Source organism: Salmo trutta, chromosome 6, assembly GCF_901001165.1.
Source record: "Salmo trutta chromosome 6, fSalTru1.1, whole genome shotgun sequence".
NCBI classification, from domain to species: Eukaryota; Metazoa; Chordata; class Actinopteri; order Salmoniformes; family Salmonidae; genus Salmo; species Salmo trutta.
In genome coordinates, this window is record NC_042962.1 from 33,719,976 (window position 1) to 33,741,261 (window position 21,286).

The following is a 21,286-nucleotide window of genomic DNA, read 5'->3' on the forward strand; positions in this document are numbered from 1 at the left end:
ACTTTGAAAGCCAGCATAATGTGTTTACAGTTAATGTTTCAAGAAATCCTGGTTGTTAAAGTTCTGGAACAATGTTTTGGGAAAGTTGGTGCAACCTCAGTTGAAGGCCTAACGTGGCCTTTAAATGACCAGTTTGAGCATTTTGCTGCACCAGGACCACCCACAGTTGAGCACAGCTCAACGCTGATTGGCTAATTATTAAATGTTTTATTGGTTCGATTTTTGGGGAAGCCTGGCTTGCCTTGGGATTCATTAATATGCCACTGTGCATTGGAACTGTTTGATGACAAGCTGCATAACATTTTACAGAGTGTCACGCCCTGACCATAGTAAGATGTTATTTTCTATGGTAGAGTAGGTCAGGGCGTGACAGGGGGTGTTTTGTGTTTTTCTATGTTTTCTATTTCTATGTTCTTGGGTTCTAGTTTTTGTATTTCTATGTTGGTTTGTTTGGGATGATCTCCAATTGGAGGCAGCTGGTCCTCGTTGTCTCTAATTGGAGATCATACTTAAGTAGGGGTTTTTCTTCCTGGGTTTTGTGGGTGATTATTTTTGAGTAGTGTTTGTTTCTCCTCTGCGTCACGGTTTGTTGTTGTGTCGATTCAGTTTATTTATGTATTGATTAGTTTCACAGAGTAAATAAAATGTGGAACAACACACACGCTGCACCTTGGTCCTCTCATTCCTACGACAGCAGTGACACAGAGTGTGATTTTAGTCAAATTTAAAGCTATTTTTCACCCCAAAATGAAAGTCTGTTAGAGGATTTTAGATCTCAAAAATAGACTACTGTCAATACAGTGTCTTCAGAAAGTATTCACACCCCTTGACTTTTTTCACATTTTGTTGAGTTACAACCTGAATAAAAAATATATTAAATTTATTTTTTGTCACACAATACCCCATAATGCCAAAGTGGAATTGTGTTAATTTTTTTTTTTTACTAATGAATTAAAAATGGATATCAAAAATGAAGTATTCAACTCCTTTGTTATAGCAAGCCTAAATCAGTTCAGGAGTAAACATTTGCTTAACAAGTTACATAATAATGTGCATGGACTCACTCTGTGCGCAATAATAGTGTTTAACATGATTTTGGAATGACTACATCATCTCTGTACCCCACACATACACTAATCTGTAAGGCCTTCAGTTGAGCAGAGAATTTAAAACACAGATTCAACCAAAAAGAACAGGGAGGTTTTTGAATGTCTCACCAAGAAGGGCACCTTTGGTAGATTAGTAAAAAAGAAAGCAGATATTAATTATGCCTTTGAGCATGGTGAGGTTATTAATTAAACTTTGGACGGTGTATCAACACACCTTGTCAATACAAAGATACAGGCGTCCTTCCTAAGTCAGTTGCTGGAGAGGAAGGAAACCACTCAGGGATTTCACCATGAGGCTAACGGTGAAATTAAAACAGTGACAGAATTGAATGGCTGTGATAGAAGAATTTGGATAGATCAACAACATTGTAGTTATTCCACATTAGTAACCGTATTGACTGAGTGAAATGAAGGAAGCCTTTAAAAAATAAAAATATTCCAAAGCATGCATCCTGTTTGCAACAGGACACTAATGTAGTATTGCAAAATATTTGACAAAGCAATTCACTTTTTCTCCTGAGTACAAAGTGTTATGTTTGTGGCAAATCCAATACAACACATTGCTGAGTACCACTCTTCATATTTTCAAGCATAGTGTTAGCTGCATCATGTTATGGGTATGCTTATAATCATTAAGGACTGGGGAGTCTTTCAAGATTAAAAAGAAATGGAATGGAGCTAAACGCAGGCAAAATCATAGAGGAAAACCTAGTCCAGTCTGCTTTCCACCAGTCACTGGGAGATTAATTCACCTAAAATACAAGGCCAAATCTACACTGGACATGCTTACCAGTAACACAGTGAATGTTCCTGAGTGGCCGAGTTACAATTTTGACTTAAATCTACTTGAAAATCTATGGCAAGACCTGAAAATGTTAGTTTAGCAATGATCAACAACCAATTTGAAAGAGCTTGACAAATTTTGAAAAGAATAATGGACAAAGTTGCACAGTCCAGATGTATAAAGCTCTTAGAGACTTACCCAGAAAGACTTACAGCTGTAATCACTGCCAAAGGAACTTTTACAAAGTATTGAGTTAGTGGTGTGAATACTTATGTAAATGAGATATTTCATACATTTGCTAACATTTCTAAAAACATGTTTTCACTTTGTCATTATGGGGTATTGTGTGTACATAGATGGGTGAGATTATTATGATCTTTTATCCATTTTGAAATCAGGCTGTAACACTATGAATTCTTTCTGAAGTGTACAAAACATTAAGGACATATGCTCTTTCCATGACATAGACTGACCAGGTGAATCCAGGTGAAAGCTATGATCCCTTACTGATGTCACCTGTCAAATCCACTTTAATCAGTGTACTGTAGATGAAGGGGAGGATACAGGTAAAATAATGATTTTTAAGCCTTGAGACAATTGAGACATGGATTGTGTATGTGTGCCATTCAGAGGGTGAATGGGCAACACAAAATATGTAAGTGCTTTTGACTGGGGTATGGTAGTAGGTGCCAGGCACACCAGTTTGTATCAAGAACTGCAACGCTGCTGGGTTTTTCATGCTTAACGGTTTTTCATGCTTAACGGTTTCCTGTGTGTATCATGAATTGTCCACCACCCTAAGGACATCCATTCAGCTTGACACAAGCACTGGAGTCAACATGGGCCAGCATCTCTGTGGAACGCTTTCAGCACCTTGTAGAGTCCATGTCCCGATGAATTGAGGCTGTTCTGAGGGAAACAAGGGGGGTTTTGTATGTATACAGTGTATACTGTATGTCCACATCCCACACCATTGTTTGGCAGTTACTCAATCCAAAAAGAATGGAAGATTGGTGCCGTCTTTCATTAATGCGTTGCCAATCCTTTCCATTCATTTGAGGTTGAGCTACAGTATATAGTTACTATATCGACAAAATAATGGTGTGGAATGTAAACATATCTTGACAGTAGTATACTTTTGAGGTATGAAAACATCTCACAAGCTTTAATTTTAGCTTGGACTGGGAAATACGCTCATTAAATCAAATCAAAGTTTATTTGTCATGTGCACTGAATACAACAGATGTAGACCTTACAGTGAAATGCTTACTTACATGCTCTAACCAATAGTGCAAAAAAGGTATTAGGTGAATAATAGGTAGGTAAAGAAATAAAACAACAGTAAAAAGACAGGCTATATACAGTAGTGAGGCTATAAAAGTAGTGAGGCTACATACAGACACCGGTTAGTCAGGCTGATTGAGGTTGCATGTACATGTAGATATGGTTAAAGTGACTATGCATATATGATGAACAGAGAGTAGCAGTAGCGTAAAAGAGGGGTTGGCGGGTGGGACACAATGCAGATAGCCCGGTTAGCCAATGTGCGGGAGCACTGGTTGGTCGGCCCAATTGAGGTAGTATGTACATGAATGTATAGTTAAAGTGACTATGCATATATGATAAACAGAGAGTAGCAGCAGCGTAAAAAGAGGGGTTGGGGGGGCACACAATGCAAATAGTCCGTGTAGCCATTTGATTACCTGTTCAGGAGTCTTATGGCTAAAAACTTTTGAGAAGCCTTTTTGTCCTAGGCTTGGCACTCCAGTACCACTTGCCATGCGGTAGTAGAGAGAACAGTCTATGACTGGGGTGGCTGGGGTCTTTGACAATTTTTAGGGCCTTCCTCTGATACCGCCTGGTGTAGAGGTCCTAGATGGCAGGCAGCTTAGCCCCAGTGATGTACTGGGCTGTACGCACTACCCACATCCTGATAATCTGTCTGGCCCCGCAACCTTGTGTATGTTGACCTGTTTAAAGGTCTTACTCACGTTGGCTACAGAGAGCGTGATCACACAGTCGCCTGGAACAGCTGATGCTCTCATGCATGCCTCAGTGTTGCTTGCCTCGAAGCGAGCATAGAAGTGATTTAGCTCGTCTGGTAGGCTCGTGTCACTGGGCAGCTCGCGGCTGTGCTTCCCTTTGTAGTCTGTAATAGTTTGCAAGCCCTGCCACATAAGACGAGCGTCTGAGCCGGTGTAGTATGATTCAATCTTAGCCCTGTATTGACGCTTTGCCTGTTTGATGGTTTGTCGCAGGCCATAGCAGGATTTCTTGTAAGCTTCCGGGTTAGAGTCCCGCACCTTGAAAGCGGCTTTGTGATTTTAGGTGGGTCTGAAATATCAGTAACTTGTACATTTACTTCGGAGTATCAGCATGTCTGTTCATACAGAGGTGGTTCCCCAGCACCATCCCCCAGCTTTAGTTTAAAATGTGTGGTGTGGATGTAGTTTTTCTGAGAAATTAATCACTGACAGTAGCTTTTACCACACTTTTTAAGGATTTAAAAAAAATATTCCTCAAAGGAGGATCCCCCCCATCAATTGTCTGCACCATCTACGCCTTCGCGATTGTGACTTTCCCTTTATTTCCCTACTTGACTGATCCAGATTCAGAGTATGGGTATTTAAGTGTGAAAATAGCTAATGTTTACCAGTGCATGCTCATGTTTTTCTTAACTCTAGATTTCTCTCTCAGGGGATATCAGGCCCAGACTTCCAGGACAAGAAATGGTGTTTATAATTTTTAACTGTTTTCTTCATGAATGACATGAACAATATGAAGATGGCATTGATGGGTCTGGCTACCTGACCTGGAGAATAAAGACAGTGGCACATATCACCATATCATGTGAGACCAAGAAGAGAACCAAGTCCAGCTATCAAAATGATCAAAAGGTTCAACAAAATTCCCCTTCAGCAATTGAGCAACTATTGTGTCATGAATGCAGAAAGGCAATATGAGTGCTGAAGATTTCAAATGATGAGGCACTGGTCCAAGAGAAGATGACGTTCTAATACAGACAGGAGATGGTTCATGATCTCGAGAAGTCCTCAACTATCCTAGATGTCTTCCCCAGATTCCTTGACATTCCAGGCTTGGTAAGATTGTATTAATATAATTCATCATGATTTGTTGATTTCAAAAGAAAGTCAAATGATAATGTTTTTTTATATATTTTTTTTATGTGTTTCAGATCAACCAAGATTTCACCATGCTTTTTGGAGAGGGGGTGACTAAGACATTCTTGACGAAGTGGCCAACAACTTTCAAACCCAGGATCATCGCAGACTGCAAAACCCTTTCCTCCAGTGAACCTGTGGAAGACCTCCTCTCATCGCAGCAGGAATCAAATGATTATGGTACGAGTGCAGAACTCATATCTGGTTTGTGGTATTACCAATTTCTTTTTTAGGGGGTAGATCAACTTTAATATTGCAGATAGATTGAAGCTTCCATCAATGTAATTGTCTGCATCACTTCCAATCCCCCATATATTTTTTTGCATATATATATACACACTACTGTTCAAAAGTTTTGTCCATTAAAATAACATCAAATTGATAAGAAAAACAGTGTAGACATTGTTCATTTTGTAAATGGCTATTGTAGCTGGAAACGGCAGATTTTTTATGGAATATCTACATAGGCGTACAGAGGCCCATTATCAGCAATCATCACTCCTGTGTTCCAATGGCACGTTATGTTAGCTAATCAAAGTTGATCATTTTAAAAGGCTAATTGATCATTAGAAAATCATTTTGCAATTATGTTAGCACAGCTGAAAACTGTTGTGCTGATTAAATGGGTGGCAGGTAGCCTAGTGGTAAGAGCATTGGACTAGTAAACTGAAGGTTGCTAGATTGAATCCCCGAGCTGACAAGGTAAAAATGTTGTTCTGCCCCTGAACAAGGCAGTTAAGCCACTGTTCCTTGTCAATAAGAATGTGTTATTAACTGACTTGCCTAGTTAAATAAAGGTTAAATGAAAAATAAGCAATAAAACTGGCCTTTAGACTAGTTGAGTATCTGGAGCATCAGCATTTCTGGGTTTGATTACAGGCTCAAAATGGCCAGAAACAAAGCACTTTCTTCTGAAATGCATCAGTCTGTTCTTGTTCTGAGAAATGAAGGCTATTCCATGTGGGAAATTGCCAAGAAACTGAAGATCTTGTACAACGCTGTGTACTACTCCCTTCACAGAACAGCGCAAACTGGCTCTAACCAGAATAGAAAGAGGAGTGGGAGGCCCAGGTGCACAACTGAGCAAGAGGACAAGTACGTTAGAGTGTCTAGTTTGAGAAACAGATGCCTCACAAGTCCTTAACTGGCAGCTTCATTAATTTGTACCTGCAAAACACCAATCTCAACGTCAACAGTGAAGAGGCGACTCCGGGATGCGGGCCTTCTAGGCAGAGTACCTCTGTCCAGTGTCTGTGTTCTTTTGCCCATCTTAATCTTTCTTTTTATTGGCCAGTCTGAGATCTGGCTTTTTCTTTGCAACTCTGCCTAGAAGTCCAGCATCCCGGAGTTGCAGCTTCACTGTTGACGTTGATACTGGTATTTTGCGGGTACTATGAAGCTGCCAGTGGCATAAAGTACGTGATGATGACTGGGGGTGGTCCATCAGTTGGAGAATTTGTCAAACACCTGGAACAGCTTTTTCCTGCAATCTAGAGCCATAATCAGCCTGCATAAATATATTTGTATTTATTTATTTAACCTTTATTTAACTAAGCAAGTCAGTTAAGAAAAAAAATATTTTTACAATGACGGCCTACCCAAGCCAAACCTGGATGACCATGGGCCAACACCCAATGGAAATCCCAATCACAGCCGGATGTGATACAGCCTGGATTCGAACCAGGGACTGTAGTGATGTCTCTTGCACTGAGATGCAGTGCCTTAGACTGCTGCTCCACTCAGGAGCCCATAAATTTTTTTTATATTTTTCTGCGTATCTAAACATACAATGCCTTCGGAAAGTATTTTGTAATTTTGTTACGTTAAAGCCTTATTTTAAAATGGATTCGATAAACAAAATTCCTCAGCAATCTACACACAAAATGACAAAGAGAAAACATTAAAAATATATATATTTTAGGAAATATATTAAAAATGTAAAAGAGAAGTACCTTATTTACATAAGTATTCAGACCCTTTGATATGAGACTCGAAATTGATCATCCTTGAGATTTTTCTACATCTTGATTGGAGTCCATCAGTGGTAAATTCAATATATTGGACATGATTTGGAAAGGTGCACACCTGTCTATAAAAGGTCCCACAGTTGACAGTGCATGTCAGAGCAAAAACCATGCTTTGAGGTAGTAAGAATTGTCTGTTGAGCTCCAAGACAGTATTGTTTCGAGGCACAGATCATATGGGGAAGGGTACCAAAAAATGTCTGCAACATTGAAGGTCCCCAAGAACACAGTGGCCTCCATAATTCTTAAATGGAAGAAGTTTGGAACCACCAAAGCTCTTCCTAGAGCTGTCCGCTTGGCTCTCTGGGGAGAAGGGCCTTGGTCAGGGAGGTGACCAAGAACCCAATGGTCCCTCTGACAGAACTCTAGAGTTATTTTGTGGAGACGGGAGAAACTTCCAAAAGGACAACCATCTCTGCAGCACACCAATCAGGCCTTTATAATAGCATGGCCAGACAGAAGCCACTCCTCAGTAAAAGGCACATGACAGTGTACTTGGAGTTTGCCAAAAGGCACCTAAAGACTCTCAGACCATGAGAAACAAGATTCTCTGGTCTGATGAAACCAAGATTGAACACTGGTTCAATGCCAAGCGACACGTCTGGAGGAAGCCTGGCACCATCCCTACGGTGAAGCATGGTGGTGGCAGCATCATGCTGTGGGGATGTTGTTCAGAGTTAGGGACTGGGACACTAGTCAGGATTGAAGGAAAGATAAATGGAGCAAAATATAGAGAGATCCTTGATGAAAACCTTCTCCGGAGCACTCAGGACCTCAGACTGGGGTGAAGGTTCACCTTCCAACAGGACAATGACACTAAGCACACAGCCAAGACAACACAGGTGTGGGTTCGGGACAAGTCTCTGAATGTCCTTGAGTGGCCCAGCCAGAGCCCACTCTTGAACCCGATCTAACATCTCTAGAGAGACCTGAAAATAGCTATGCAGCGACGCTCCCCATCCAACCTGACAGAGCTTGAGAGGATCTGCAGAGAACAATGGGAGAAACTGCCCCAAATACAGGTGTGCCAAGCTTGTAGCGTCATACCCAAGAAGACTTGATGCTGTAATCGCTACCGAAGGTGCTCCAACAAAAAACAATTTAATGAATTTTAGAATAAGGCTGTAACTTAACAAAATTTGGAAGAAGTCAAGGGGTCTGAATACTTTCCGAAGGCACAACTGTCTGTAACCTCCTGATTGGTGGTTCTTTTTTTAAAGAAACTAAATATGCTGCTGTATCTCTGCTAAAATCTAGGAAAAAGAGTGAAAGGAATGTCTTATTCAGTACATTTAGTTATTGCTTGATTTTCTCAAGTCTGCCAATCTTGCAATTAGCAGTTGTGTACTTTCGTCGATTTTTAGGTATCTGTACTGTACTTTGCTATTTATATTTTTGATTACTTTTACTTTTACTTCTCTACATTCCAAAATAATATAATGTACTTTTTACTCAAAAGTACTCGTTACATTCTGAATGCTTAGCAGGACAGGAAATAAGTCAATTTCACACTCTTAACAGGATAACATTCCTGGTCATTTCTGATCTGGCGGACTCACTTTGTTTGTAAATGATGTCTGAGTGTTGGAATATGCCCCCGGTTATCCATATACCATGTATGTAATATGTATATACACTGCTCAAAAAAATAAAGGGAACACTAAAATAACACATCCTAGATCTGAATGAATGAAATAATCTTATTAATTACTTTTTTCTTGACATAGATGAATGTGCTGATAACAAAATCACAAAAATAATAAATGGAAATCCAATTTATCAAACCATGGAGGTCTGGATTTGGAGTCACACTCAAAATTAAAGTGGAAAACCACACTACAGGCTGATCCAACTTATATGTAATGTCCTTAAAACAAGTCAAAATGAGGCTCAGTAGTGTGTGTGGCCTCCACGTGCCTGTATGACCTCCCTACAACGCCTGGGCATGCTCCTGATGAGGTGGCGGATGGTCTCCTGAGGGATCTCCTCCCAGACCTGGACTGAAGCATCCGCCAACTGCGGTGCAACATGGCGTTGGTGGATGGAGCGAGACATGATGTCCCAGATGTGCTCAATTGGATTCAGGTCTAGGGAACGGGCGGGCCAGTCCATAGCATCAATGCCTTCCTCTTGCAGGAACTGCTGACACACTCCAGCCACATGAGGTCTAGCATTGTCTTGCATTAGGAGGAACCCAGGGCCAACCTCACCAGCATATGGTCTCACAAGGGGTCTGAGGATCTCATCTCGGTACCTAATGGCAGTCAAGCTACCTCTGGCGAGCACATGGAGGGCTGTGCGGCCCCCCCAAAGAAATGCCACCCCACACCATGACTGACCCACCGCCAAACCGGTCATGCTGGAGGATGTTGCAGGCAGCAGAACGTTCTCCACGGCGTCTCCAGACTCTGTCACGTCTGTCACGTGCCCAGTGTGAACCTGCTTTCATCTGTGAAGAGCACAGGGCACCAGTGGCGAATTTGCCAATCTTGGTGTTCTCTGGCAAATGCCAAATTTCCTGCACGGTGTTGGGCTGTAAGCACAACCCCCACCTGTGGACGTCGGGCCCTCATACCACCCTCATGGAGTGGTATGACCGTTTGAGCAGACACATGCACATTTGTGGCCTGCTGGAGGTCATTTTGCAGGGCTCTGGCAGTGCTCCTCCTGCTCCTCCTTGCACAAAGGCGGAGGTAGTGGTCCTGCTGCTGGCTTGTTGCCCTCCTACTGCCTCCTCCACGTCTCCTGATGTACTGGCCTGTCTCCTGGTAGCGCCTCCATGCTCTGGACACTACGCTGACAGACACAGCAAACCTTCTTGCCACAGCTCGCATTGATGTGCCATCCTGGATGAGCTGCACTACCTGAGCCACTTGTGTGGGTTGTAGACTCCGTCTCATGCTACCACTAGAGTGAAAGCACCGCCAGCATTCAAAAGTGACCAAAACATCAGCCAGGAAGCAATGGAACTGAGAAGTGGTCTGTGGTCACCACCTGCAGAACCACTCCTTTATTGGGGGTGTCTTGCTACTTGCCTATAATTTCCACCTGTTGTCTATTCCATTTGCACAACAGCATGTGAAATTTATTGTCAATCAGTGTTGCTTCCTAAGTGGACAGTTTGATTTCACAGAAGTGCGATTGACTTGGAGTTACATTGTGTTGTTTAAGTGTTCCCTTTATTTTTTTGAGCAGTATACATTTTACATACACATTTTACATACAGTACATGGTACTTTCATATAAAGCAATCACATAACAATAACACATTACCAAACATAAGCTGAACCCCTGTCACGACAGTGATGGATGGTGGCGCCCCTCCTCGGCCTGGCGGAGCTCGGCGGTCGTCGTCGCCGACCTACTAGCTGCCATCGATCCCTTTTTGTTTCACTTTCGTTTGGTTAGGTCTAGGTAGGCACGCACCTGTTTTGGGTTAGTCATTAGTAAGGGGGGGTTATTTAGGTTAGCGTAGGATGTATGTGGTTGTACGTGATTGTGTTGCTTGTCCGGGTTTTTTTTTGTGTGCGAAAAGAACGTGTACTAAGTTTTCCTTCTGCCAGTGGTTTATTTTATTTGTGTACACCATCGCAGAATATTTAAGGGCTGCGCCCCTATACTTTGATGACCACATCCAGTTACTTCAAATAAAGAAGTGTGGTCACGAACTCTCTGTCTCCTGCGCCTGACTCTACCTCTCCTGTTGTTCTTCGAGCCAGCCCGTGACAACCCCTCAGCCACTCTTAGTCCATCCCACCTATCACCATAGCCTACCCTTGTTTGGTTTCCATGTGCCATATACAGTGGGGAGAACAAGTATTTGATAACCTGCCGATTTTGCAGGTTTTCCTACTTACAAAGTATGTAGAGGTCTGTAATTTTTTATCATAGGTACACTTCAACTGTTAGAGACGGAATCTAAAACAAAAATCCAGAAAATCATATTGAATGATTTTTAAGTAATTAATTTGCATTTTATTACATGACATAAGTATTTGATACATCAGAAAAGCAGAACTTCATATTTGGTACAGAAACCTTTGTTTGCAATTACAGAGATCATACGTTTCCTGTAGTTCTTGACCAGGTTTGCACACACTGCAGCAGGGATTTTGGCCCACTCCTCCATACAGACCTTCTCCAGATCCTTCAAGTTTCGGGGCTGTCGCTGGGCAATACGGACTTTCAGCTCCTATTGGGTTCAGGTCTGGAGACTGGCTAGGCCACTCCAGGACCTTGAGATGCTTCTTACGCAGCCACTCCTTAGTTGCCCTGGCTGTGTGTTTTGGGTCGTTGTCATGCTGGAAGACCCAGCCACGACCCATCTTCAATGCTCTTACTGAGGGAAGGAGGTTGTTGGCCAAGATCTCGCGATACATGGCCCCATCCATCCTCCCCTCAATACGGTGCAGTCGTCCTGTCCCCTTTGCAGAAAAGCATCCCCAAAGAATAATGTTTCCACATCCATGCTTCATGGTTGGGATGGTGTTCTTGGGGTTGTACTCATCTTTCTTCTTCCTCCAAACACAGCGAGTGGAGTTTAGACCAAAAAGCTCTATTTTTATCTCATCAGACCTCATGACCTTCTCCCATTCCTCCTCTGGATCATCCAGATGGTTATTGGCAAACTTCAGACGGTCCTGGACATGCGCTGGCTTGAGCAGGGGGACCTTGCGTGCGCTGCAGGATTTTAATCCATGATGGCGTAGTTTACTAATGGTTTTCTTTGAGACTGTGGTCCCAGTTCTCTTCAGGTCATTGACCAGGTCCCGCCGTGTAGTTCTGGGCTGATCCCTCACCTTCCTCATGATCATTGATGCCCCACGAGGTGAGATCTTGCGTGGAGCCCCAGACCGAGGGTGATTGACCGTCATCTTGAACTTCTTCCATTTTCTAATAATTGCGCCAACAGTTGCCTTCTCACCAAGCTGCTTGCCTATTGTCCTGTAACCCATCCCAGCCTTGTGCAGATCTACAATTTTATCCCTGATGTCCTTACACAGCTCTCTGGTCTTGGCCATGGTGGAGAGGTTGGAGTCTGTTTGATTGAGTGTGTGGACAGGTGTCTTTTATACAGGTAACGAGTTCAAACAGGTGCAGTTAATCCATGTAATGAGTGGAGAACAGGAGGGCTTCTTAAAGAAAAACTAACAGGTCTGTGAGAGCCGGAATTCTTACTGGTTGGTAGGTGATCAAATGCTTATGTCATGCAATAAAATGCAAATGTATTACTTAAAAATCATACAATGTGATTTTCTGGATTTTTGTTTTAGATTCTGTCTCTCACAGTTGAAGTGTACCTATGATAAAAATTACAGACCTCTACATGCTTTGTAAGTAGGAAAACCTGCAAAATCGGCAGTGTATCAAATACTTGTTCTCCCCACTGTATGTTTCAATTTTGCTGTGATGTTTTACATATATTTGTAACCTTTTTAATCATATTTAATCCACAGATTGTGAGCTCAAGATTAAAATATTTCCTACGATAATTATTATATTATTTATTGACTGACTATGACTTTCCAAATAGCCCAACACTGCCATTTGTAAGGTTCATTTTAAGTGAATGTTGTGATCTATATCCTTGCTTCAGGGCCTGAGCTACAGGCATTTAGATTTGGGTATGTCATTTTAGGCAAAAAATGTAAAAATATTTAAATAAAAAAAGGGGCAGATCCTTATTTAAGTAAGTAAACTGTTATAAGACCAAAGAGTTAGTTAATGTTATGTTACCATTTATAGACAAGTATTTACCTCTCCATGGTTGTAGAATCTTATCTATTTCTGCAAACTTTCTATTGAAATTGATTGTGGTAACTTAATTCATATTTTTTAAGATGTGAATACCTTGTAGTTTACCAATAAAATGGGTGGGTGGTGAAGTAGACATACTTGGTAGTGTAAACACTGTGTCTTTTAACGATCCAATACGTAATATGGTATACTTGTCATAATTAGGTTTTAGTCCAGAGAGGCTAGAGAAGTGATCAATATCTTCAATGAAACTGGGCAGGGATCCAGATTAGGGACTTAAGAAAAAACTTCAGTCATCGGCATACATTGAAACTTTTGTTTTTATCCCCTGGATTTCTAACCCCTTGATGTTCTTGTAATTTTAATGTAATTTCAATGGCCATAATAAATATATATGGAGACAAGACATACTTTTTTTACTGCTCTTAAAAGCTCAATACTTTCTGAGAAATAACCATTATTTACTATTTTACATTTGGTTTTGCTGTAACTTTAACCCATTGTATAAGAGATTCTGTCACGGTTGTCATTGGTAAAGGAGGACCAAAATGCAGCCGGTATGTGTATGCTCATCTTGACGTTTAATAAATTCAAAATGAACACCAAAATAACAAACAATCAACAAACCAGTCTGGCAAGGCTAAAGGCTAAACATAGAACAATCTCCCACCAATGACAAACACACCCTAATATATGGGACTCTCAATCAAAGGCAAATAGACAACACCTGCCTTCAACTGAGAGTCCCAACCACAGTTAACCAAACATAGAAACAGACTCACTAGACTAAACATAGAATACTTGAATATCAGACAGTGCCCAACAAACCCCGGACTACTTAAATCAAATGCCCTTCTAGAAAAACACCACCTTGAACCACATAAAACAAATACCCTCTGCCATGTCCTGACCAAACTACAATAACAATTAACCCTTATACTGGCCAGGACGTGACAGATTCGCCAAAATTAAAACAATCCAGGCATTTCAATGGCCATAATAAATAGATATGGAGACAACAGACATACTTTTTTTACTGCTCTTAAAAGCTCAATACTTTCTGAGAAATAACCATTATTTACTATTTTACATTTGGTTTTGCTGTAACTTTAACCCATTGTATAAGAGATTCGCCAAAATTAAAACAATCCAGGCATTTATATATAAATTGTAGTTGTACTTTATCAAACGCCTTTTCAAAATCTGCTATGAAGACCAGGCCAGTATCTTTAATGTTTCATAATGTACACTTGTTAAGTAATTGTCGTATATTATCTCCAATATTTTGTCCATGTAAAAAACCTGTCTGATCACTATGAACAATATCTTGTGAAAACTTTTTTATTCTATGTGCTATGCATTTCTGAAAGTCTACCATTTGTATAGGAGTAATTAAAACATGCTAATAATGGATCTTTGTGTAAATCAAAAGGTCTGATTTACCTCGACTGGTATACCATCAAGCCTTGGTGTTCTTCCAGACTGAAAATAATGAATTGCCTCAAAAAGTTCCTCTTCTGTAAGTTGGCCTTCACACAGGTCTTTCTGTAAATGTGTCAATTTGACATTATTATTATTAGGAAAGAAATCCTTTCAGTTAAATCGAGGAGACTGAAAAGAAAACATATGCTTAAAATATGTTGCTTCCTCTTTCAAAAATGTATTTTGGTGAATCATGGATGACTCCATTTGTAACAAATTTCTGTAAATTATTTTTGGTAGCATTTCTTTGTTGATGAAGAAACAAATTGTGCATTTTACAAAAATGTTCATCCAATTCGCTTTAGTTTTGTAATACATTACACTTGGTCGTACTTGAATAACTACTTCCAATTATTATTTTTTTTCCCCTAACCTATTTTGTGCCTCTATAGTACAGTTTGCATTACATCTAGTTGCGCTGTTATTTCCTTTATTCGTCTAATCTCTTTTGACCTAAACTGCTTTTGTTTTAATGATGAGTATTGCATTGAATGGCCTCTAAAAGTACATCTAAAAGTGTTCCAAACAATAAGGGGATTTCAGTCTGGATTTTAATGATTTGTAAACTGCTATGCTGTGCAGAAAAAAGTAAATTCTGATTTATTTTGTCTTAGTTGAAAACAAATTATCATCCAATAGGCTATGATTAAATTTACAATTATACGGAGGCCAATTAGATGGTGGTCTGATCGCATTCGGTCTCCTATTAATATTTTAAAAAATTTACTTTTGATGCCAGCAAGAATTACATTTACATTTACATTTAAGTCATTTAGCAGACGCTCTTATCCAGAGCGACTTACAAATTGGTGCATTCACCTTATGATATCCAGTGGAACAACCACTTTACAATAGTGCATCTAAATCTTTTAAGGGGGGGGGTTAGAAGGATTACTTTATCCTATCCCAGGTATTCCTTAAAGAGGTGGGGTTTCAGGTGTCTCCGGAAGGTGGTGATTGACTCCGCTGTCCTGGCGTCGTGAGGGAGCTTGTTCCACCATTGGGGTGCCAGAGCAGCGAACAGTTTGGATTGGGCTGAGTGGGAACCGTGCTTCCTCAGAGGTAGGGGGGCCAGCAGGCCAGAGGTGGATGAACGCAGTGCCCTTGTTTGGGTGTAGGGCCTAATCAGAGCCTGAAGGTATGGAGGTGCCGTTCCCCTCACAGCTCCGTAGGCAAGCACCATGGTCTTGTAGCGGATACGAGCTTCAACTGGAAGCCAGTGGAGAGAGCGGAGGAGCGGGGTGACGTGAGAGAACTTGGGAAGGTTGAACACCAGACGGGCTGCGGCGTTCTGGATGAGTTGTAGGGGTTTAATGGCACAGGCAGGGAGCCCAGCCAACAGCGAGTTGCAGTAATCCAGACGGGAGATGACAAGTGCCTGGATTAGGACCTGCGTCGCTTCCTGTGTGAGGCAGGGTCGTACTCTGCGAATGTTGTATAGCATGAACCTACAGGATCGGGTCACCACCTTGATGTTAGTGGAGAACGACAGGGTGTTGTCCAGGATCACGCCAAGGTTCTTAGCACTCTGGGAGGAGGACACAAGGGAGTTGTCAACCGTGATGGCGAGATCATGGAACGGGCAGTCCTTCCCCGGGAGGAAGAGCAGCTCCGTCTTGCCGAGGTTCAGCTTGAGGTGGTGATCCGTCATCCACACTGATATGTCTGCCAGACATGCAGAGATGCGATTCACCACCTGGTTATCAGAAGGGGGAAAGGAGAAGATTAATTGTGTGTCGTCTGCATAGCAATGATAGGAGAGACCATGTGAGGATATGACAGAGCCAAGTGACTTGGTGTATAGCGAGAATAGGAGAGGGCCTAGAACAGAGCCCTGGGGGACACCAGTGGTGAGAGCGCGTGGTGCGGAGACAGATTCTCGCCACGCCACCTGGTAGGAGCGACCTGTCAGGTAGGACGCAATCCAAGCGTGGGCCGCACCGGAGATGCCCAACTCGGAGAGGGTGGAGAGGAGGATCTGATGGTTCACAGTATCAAAGGCAGCAGATACGTCTAGAAGGATGAGAGCAGAGGAGAGAGAGTTAGCTTTAGCAGTGCGGAGAGCCTCCGTGACACAGAGAAGAGCAGTCTCAGTTGAATGCCCAGTCTTGAAACCTGACTGATTAGGATCAAGAAGGTCATTCTGAGAGAGATAGCAGGAGAGCTGGCCAAGGACGGCACGTTCAAGAGTTTTGGAGAGAAAAGAAAGAATGAGAATGAGAATGAATGAATGAGACCAGGAAGTAATCAAGACGGCTAGCTTGATTAAGCCTCCTCCATGTTAATCTCACGAGATCAGGATTTTTCAGCCTCCATATGTCCACTAGTTCTTAATGTATCCATACCAAGATGGTGGCACAGTAGGACGTGCATATCTGTCTTTGTCTTATCCCATGTCTTATCCCTTGTAAATAGCCTGTCTTTTTTCTATAGATCTTAATCTCACATCTATCTACAAACTAAATATACTTTCCTGCAACCCGCCTCACCCAATGTGGTACGGATCTGCTATTTTTATTCCTTATAACTGGAATTTTCATCAGGAGTTGGCCAGCTAACTAGCTACTAGTCTTTGTTAGCCACGGCTAGCTGTCCTCGCCTTTTCTCCCCGGATTCAGCCAGCCTTAGCTCGGACAATCACCTGCCAGTCTGCACAGCGCAAGCCACAGAACATATCGGACTGCATCTCTTGACGATATCACTGGATTTCTGCAACCCGCCTCACCCAATGTGGTGCGGATCTGATATTAATATTCCTTATAACTGGAACTTCCATCAGGAGCTAGCCAGCTAACTAGCTACTAGTCTTTGTTAGCCACGGCTAGCTGTCCTCGCCTTTCTTTCCAACGGAATCAGCCAGCCTTAGCTCGGACAATCACCTGCCAGTCTGCACAACGAGATATCAACCCAGAGCATATCGGACTGCGTCTCTCTACCATATCACCGGATTCCTGCCACTCTGGATCATTACACTGGATCATTACTTCTAGCTAGCTGCTAGCTAGATATCTACCTAGATGCAAACGAGTGGCTACTGTTAGCTAACGCTTCTGAACCGAAGCAAGCACCAGCTAGCCTTGAGCGAGGCCAATATACCAACTGATTCTAGGGCTACAATTACCTCCTTTGCCAATTGGCCTGGACCCTTTATTGTCAACACGGAGCCCCGCCGATCCATCACGACTGGACTGCCGACGTGATCGCCCGATGTGTTCTCACAGGCTATTCTGTTACGATATCGCCGATACCATCTACTAGCCCCGGCCCGCTAGCTTTTTCTGAATGCTGTGTCCCCTGCTCGCCCAGTGTAGTAGTGAATACCGTACAACACCCTGTCTCACCTATTGCTACTCTTTTGACCCTATGATCACTCGGCTACACAGCTGATGCCCCCTGGACTGTTTCAATAACACGGTACCTCATTTTGTTTACCTGTCGGCCCCAGCCTCGAACTCAGGTCCTGTATGTATCTAACCGACCCGCTCTGCCCTTTTATCACCATTTATTCGTTGTTGTCTTAGCTCTCCTGATCAACACCTGTGATTGCTTTATGCCTCTCTCGAATGTCAATGTGCCTTGTCTACTGCTGTCTTGGCTAGTTTTTATTGCTTTATTTCACTGTAGAGCCCTCAGTCCTACTCAAATTGCCTTAGATAGCTCTTTCGTCCCACCCCCCACACACACACGGAGACCTCACCTATGTTAATTGATAACTCCAAAGACAAAACCTCATTCGTCATCATTCAATGCATAGGTTTACCTCCACTGTACTCACATCCTACCATACCCTTGTCTGCACATTATTAAGCCTTGAATCTATTCTACCACACCCAGAAATCTGCTCCTTTTATTCTCTTTCCCCAACGCACTAGACGACCAGTTCTTATAGCCTTTAGCCGTACCCTTATCCTACTCCTCCTCTGTTCCTCTGGTGATGTAGAGGTTAACCCAGGCCCTGTAGCCCAATCCTATTCAATCCTATTCCCCAGGCGCTATCATTTGTTGACTTCTGAAACCGTAAATGCCTTGGGTTCATGCATGTTAACATCAGAAGCCTCCTCCCTAATTTTTTTTTTTTCACTGCTTTAGCACACTCCGCCAACCCTGATGTCCTAGCCGTGTCTGAATCCTGGCTTAGGAAGGCCACCAAAAATGTTGACATTTCCATCCCCAACTTTAACATTTTCCGACAAGAGAGAACTGCTAAAGGGGTGGAGTTGCAATCTACTGCAGAGACAGCCTGCAGAGTTCTGTCATGCTATCCAGGTCTGTGCCCAAACAGTTCGAGCTTCTACTTTTAAAAATACACCTTTCCAATAAGTCTCTCTCTGTTGCCGCTTGTTACAGACCCCCCTCAGCCCCCAGCTGTGCCCTGGACACCATATGTGAATTAATTGCCCCCCATTTATCTTCAGAGTTTGTACTGTTAGGTGACCTAAACTGGGATATGCTTAACACCCAGGCCATCCTACAATCTAAGCTAGATGCCCTCAATCCCACACAAATTATCATGGAACCTACCAGGTACAACCCCAAATCCATAAACTCAGGCATCCTCATAGATATCATCCTGACCAACCTGCCCTCTAAATACACCTCTGCTGTCTTCAACCAGGCTCTCAGCTATCACTGCCTCATTGCCAGCGTCCGTAATGTTTCCGCGACCACCCCTCATCACAGTCAAACGCTCCCTCAAACACTTCAGCGAGCGGGCCTTTCTAATCAACCTGGCCCGGGTATTCTAGAAAGATATTGACCTCATTCCTTCAGTAGAGGATGCCTGGTTATTCTTTAAAAGTGCTTTCCTCACCAGGAACAGATATAGGAACAGATATAGACCTGACTGCCCTTGACCAGCACAAAAACATCCTGTGACGTATTGCATTAGCATCAAATAGCCCCCACGATATGCAACTTTTCAGGGAAGTTAGGAACCAATATACACAGGCAGTTAGGAAAGCAAAGGCTAGCTTTTTCAAACAGAAATTTGCATCATGTAGCACAAACTCCAAAAAGTTCTGGGACACTGTAAAGTCCATTGAGAATAAGAGCACCTCCTCCCAGCTGCCCACTGCACTGAGGCTAGGAAACACAGTCAACACCGATAAATCAACGATTATCTAAAATTTTAATAAGCATTTTTCTAAGGCTGGCCTTGCTTTCAACCTGGCTACCTCTACCCCGGTCAACAGCTCTGCACACGCCACAGCTACTTGCCCAAGCCTCCCCCATTTCTCCTTCACCCAAATTCAGATAGCTGATGTTCTGAAAGAGCTACAAAATCTGGACCCCTACAAATCAGCTGGACTAGACAATCTGGACCCTCTCTTTCTAAAATTATCTGCCGCAATTGTTGCAACCCCTATTACTAGCCTGTTCATCCTCTCTTTCGTATCGTCTGAGATCCCCAAAGATTGGAAAGCTGCCGCAGTCATCCCCCTCTTCAAAGGGGGAGACACTCTAGGCCCAAACTGTTACAGACCTATATCTATCCTACCCGGCCTTTCTAAGGTCTTCGAAAGTCAAGTTAACAAACAGATCACTGACCATTTCAATTCGCACTGTACCTTCTCCGCTATGCAATCTGGTTTCTGAGTTGGTCATGGGTGCACCTCAGCCACGCTCAAGGTCCTAAACGATATCATAATCGCCATCGACAAAAGACAATACTGTGCAGCCATAATCATCGACCTGGCCAAGGCTTTCGACTCTGTCAATCACCGCATTCTTATCGGCAGACTCAACAGCCTTAGTTTCTCTAATGACTGCCTCACCTGGTTCACCAACTACTTCTCAGATAGAGTTCAGTGTGTCAAATCGGAGGGCCTGTTATCCGGACCTCTGGCAGTCTCTATGGGGGTGCCACAGGGTTCAATTCTTGGGCCGACGCTTTTTCTCTGTATACATCAATGATGTCGCTCTTGTGGCTGGTGATTCTCTGATCCACCTCTACGCAGACGACACCATTCAGTATACTTCTGGCCCTTCTTTGGACACTGTGTTAATTAACCTCCAGATGAGCTTCAATGCCATACAACTCTCCTTCTGTGGCCTCCAACTGCTCTTAAATGCAAGTAAAACTAAATGCATGCTCGTCAACCGATCGCTGCACGCACCTGCCTGTTTGCCTAGCATCACTACTCTGAATGGTTCTGACTTAGAATATGTGGACAACTACAAATACCTAGGGGTCTGGGTAGACTGTAAACTCTCCTTCCATGCTCATATTATGCATCTCCAATTAAATCTAGAATCGGCTTCCTATTTCGCAACAAAGCATCCTTCACTCATGCTGCCAAACATACCCTCATAAAACTGACTATCCTACCGATCCTTGATTTCGGCGATTCCATTTACAAAATATCCTCTAACACTCTACTCAGCAAATTGGATGCAGTCTCTCACAGTGCCATCCGTTTCATCACCAACTCCCAATTTACTACCCACCACTGCGACCTGTATGCTCTCGTTGGCTGGCCCTTGCTTCAAATTCGTTGCCAAACCCACTGGCTCCAGGTCATCGATAAGTCTTTGCTAGGTAAAGCTCCACCTTATCTCAGCTCACTGGTCACTATAGCAGCACCCACCCATAGCACGCGCTCCAGCAGGTCTATTTCACTGGTCATCCCCCAAAGCCAATTCCTCCTTTGGCCACCTTTTCTGTAAGCTGTTAGTGTCTTAACGACTGTTCCACAGGTGCATGTTTATGGTTCATTGAACAAGCATGGGAAACAGTGTTTAAACCCTTCTCAATGAAGATCTGTGAAGTTATTTGGATTTTTATGAATTATCTTTGAATGACAGGGTCCTGAAAAAGTTATTTTTTTTTGTTGTTGCTGAGTTTAGATTAGCTGAACAATGAACCATAATCCTGACTCGTAACATTACTACCCTAAATTAATCTGCAGGTAGCTAACAAACCAGGTTCAATGTTAGTTAAAACCTCTT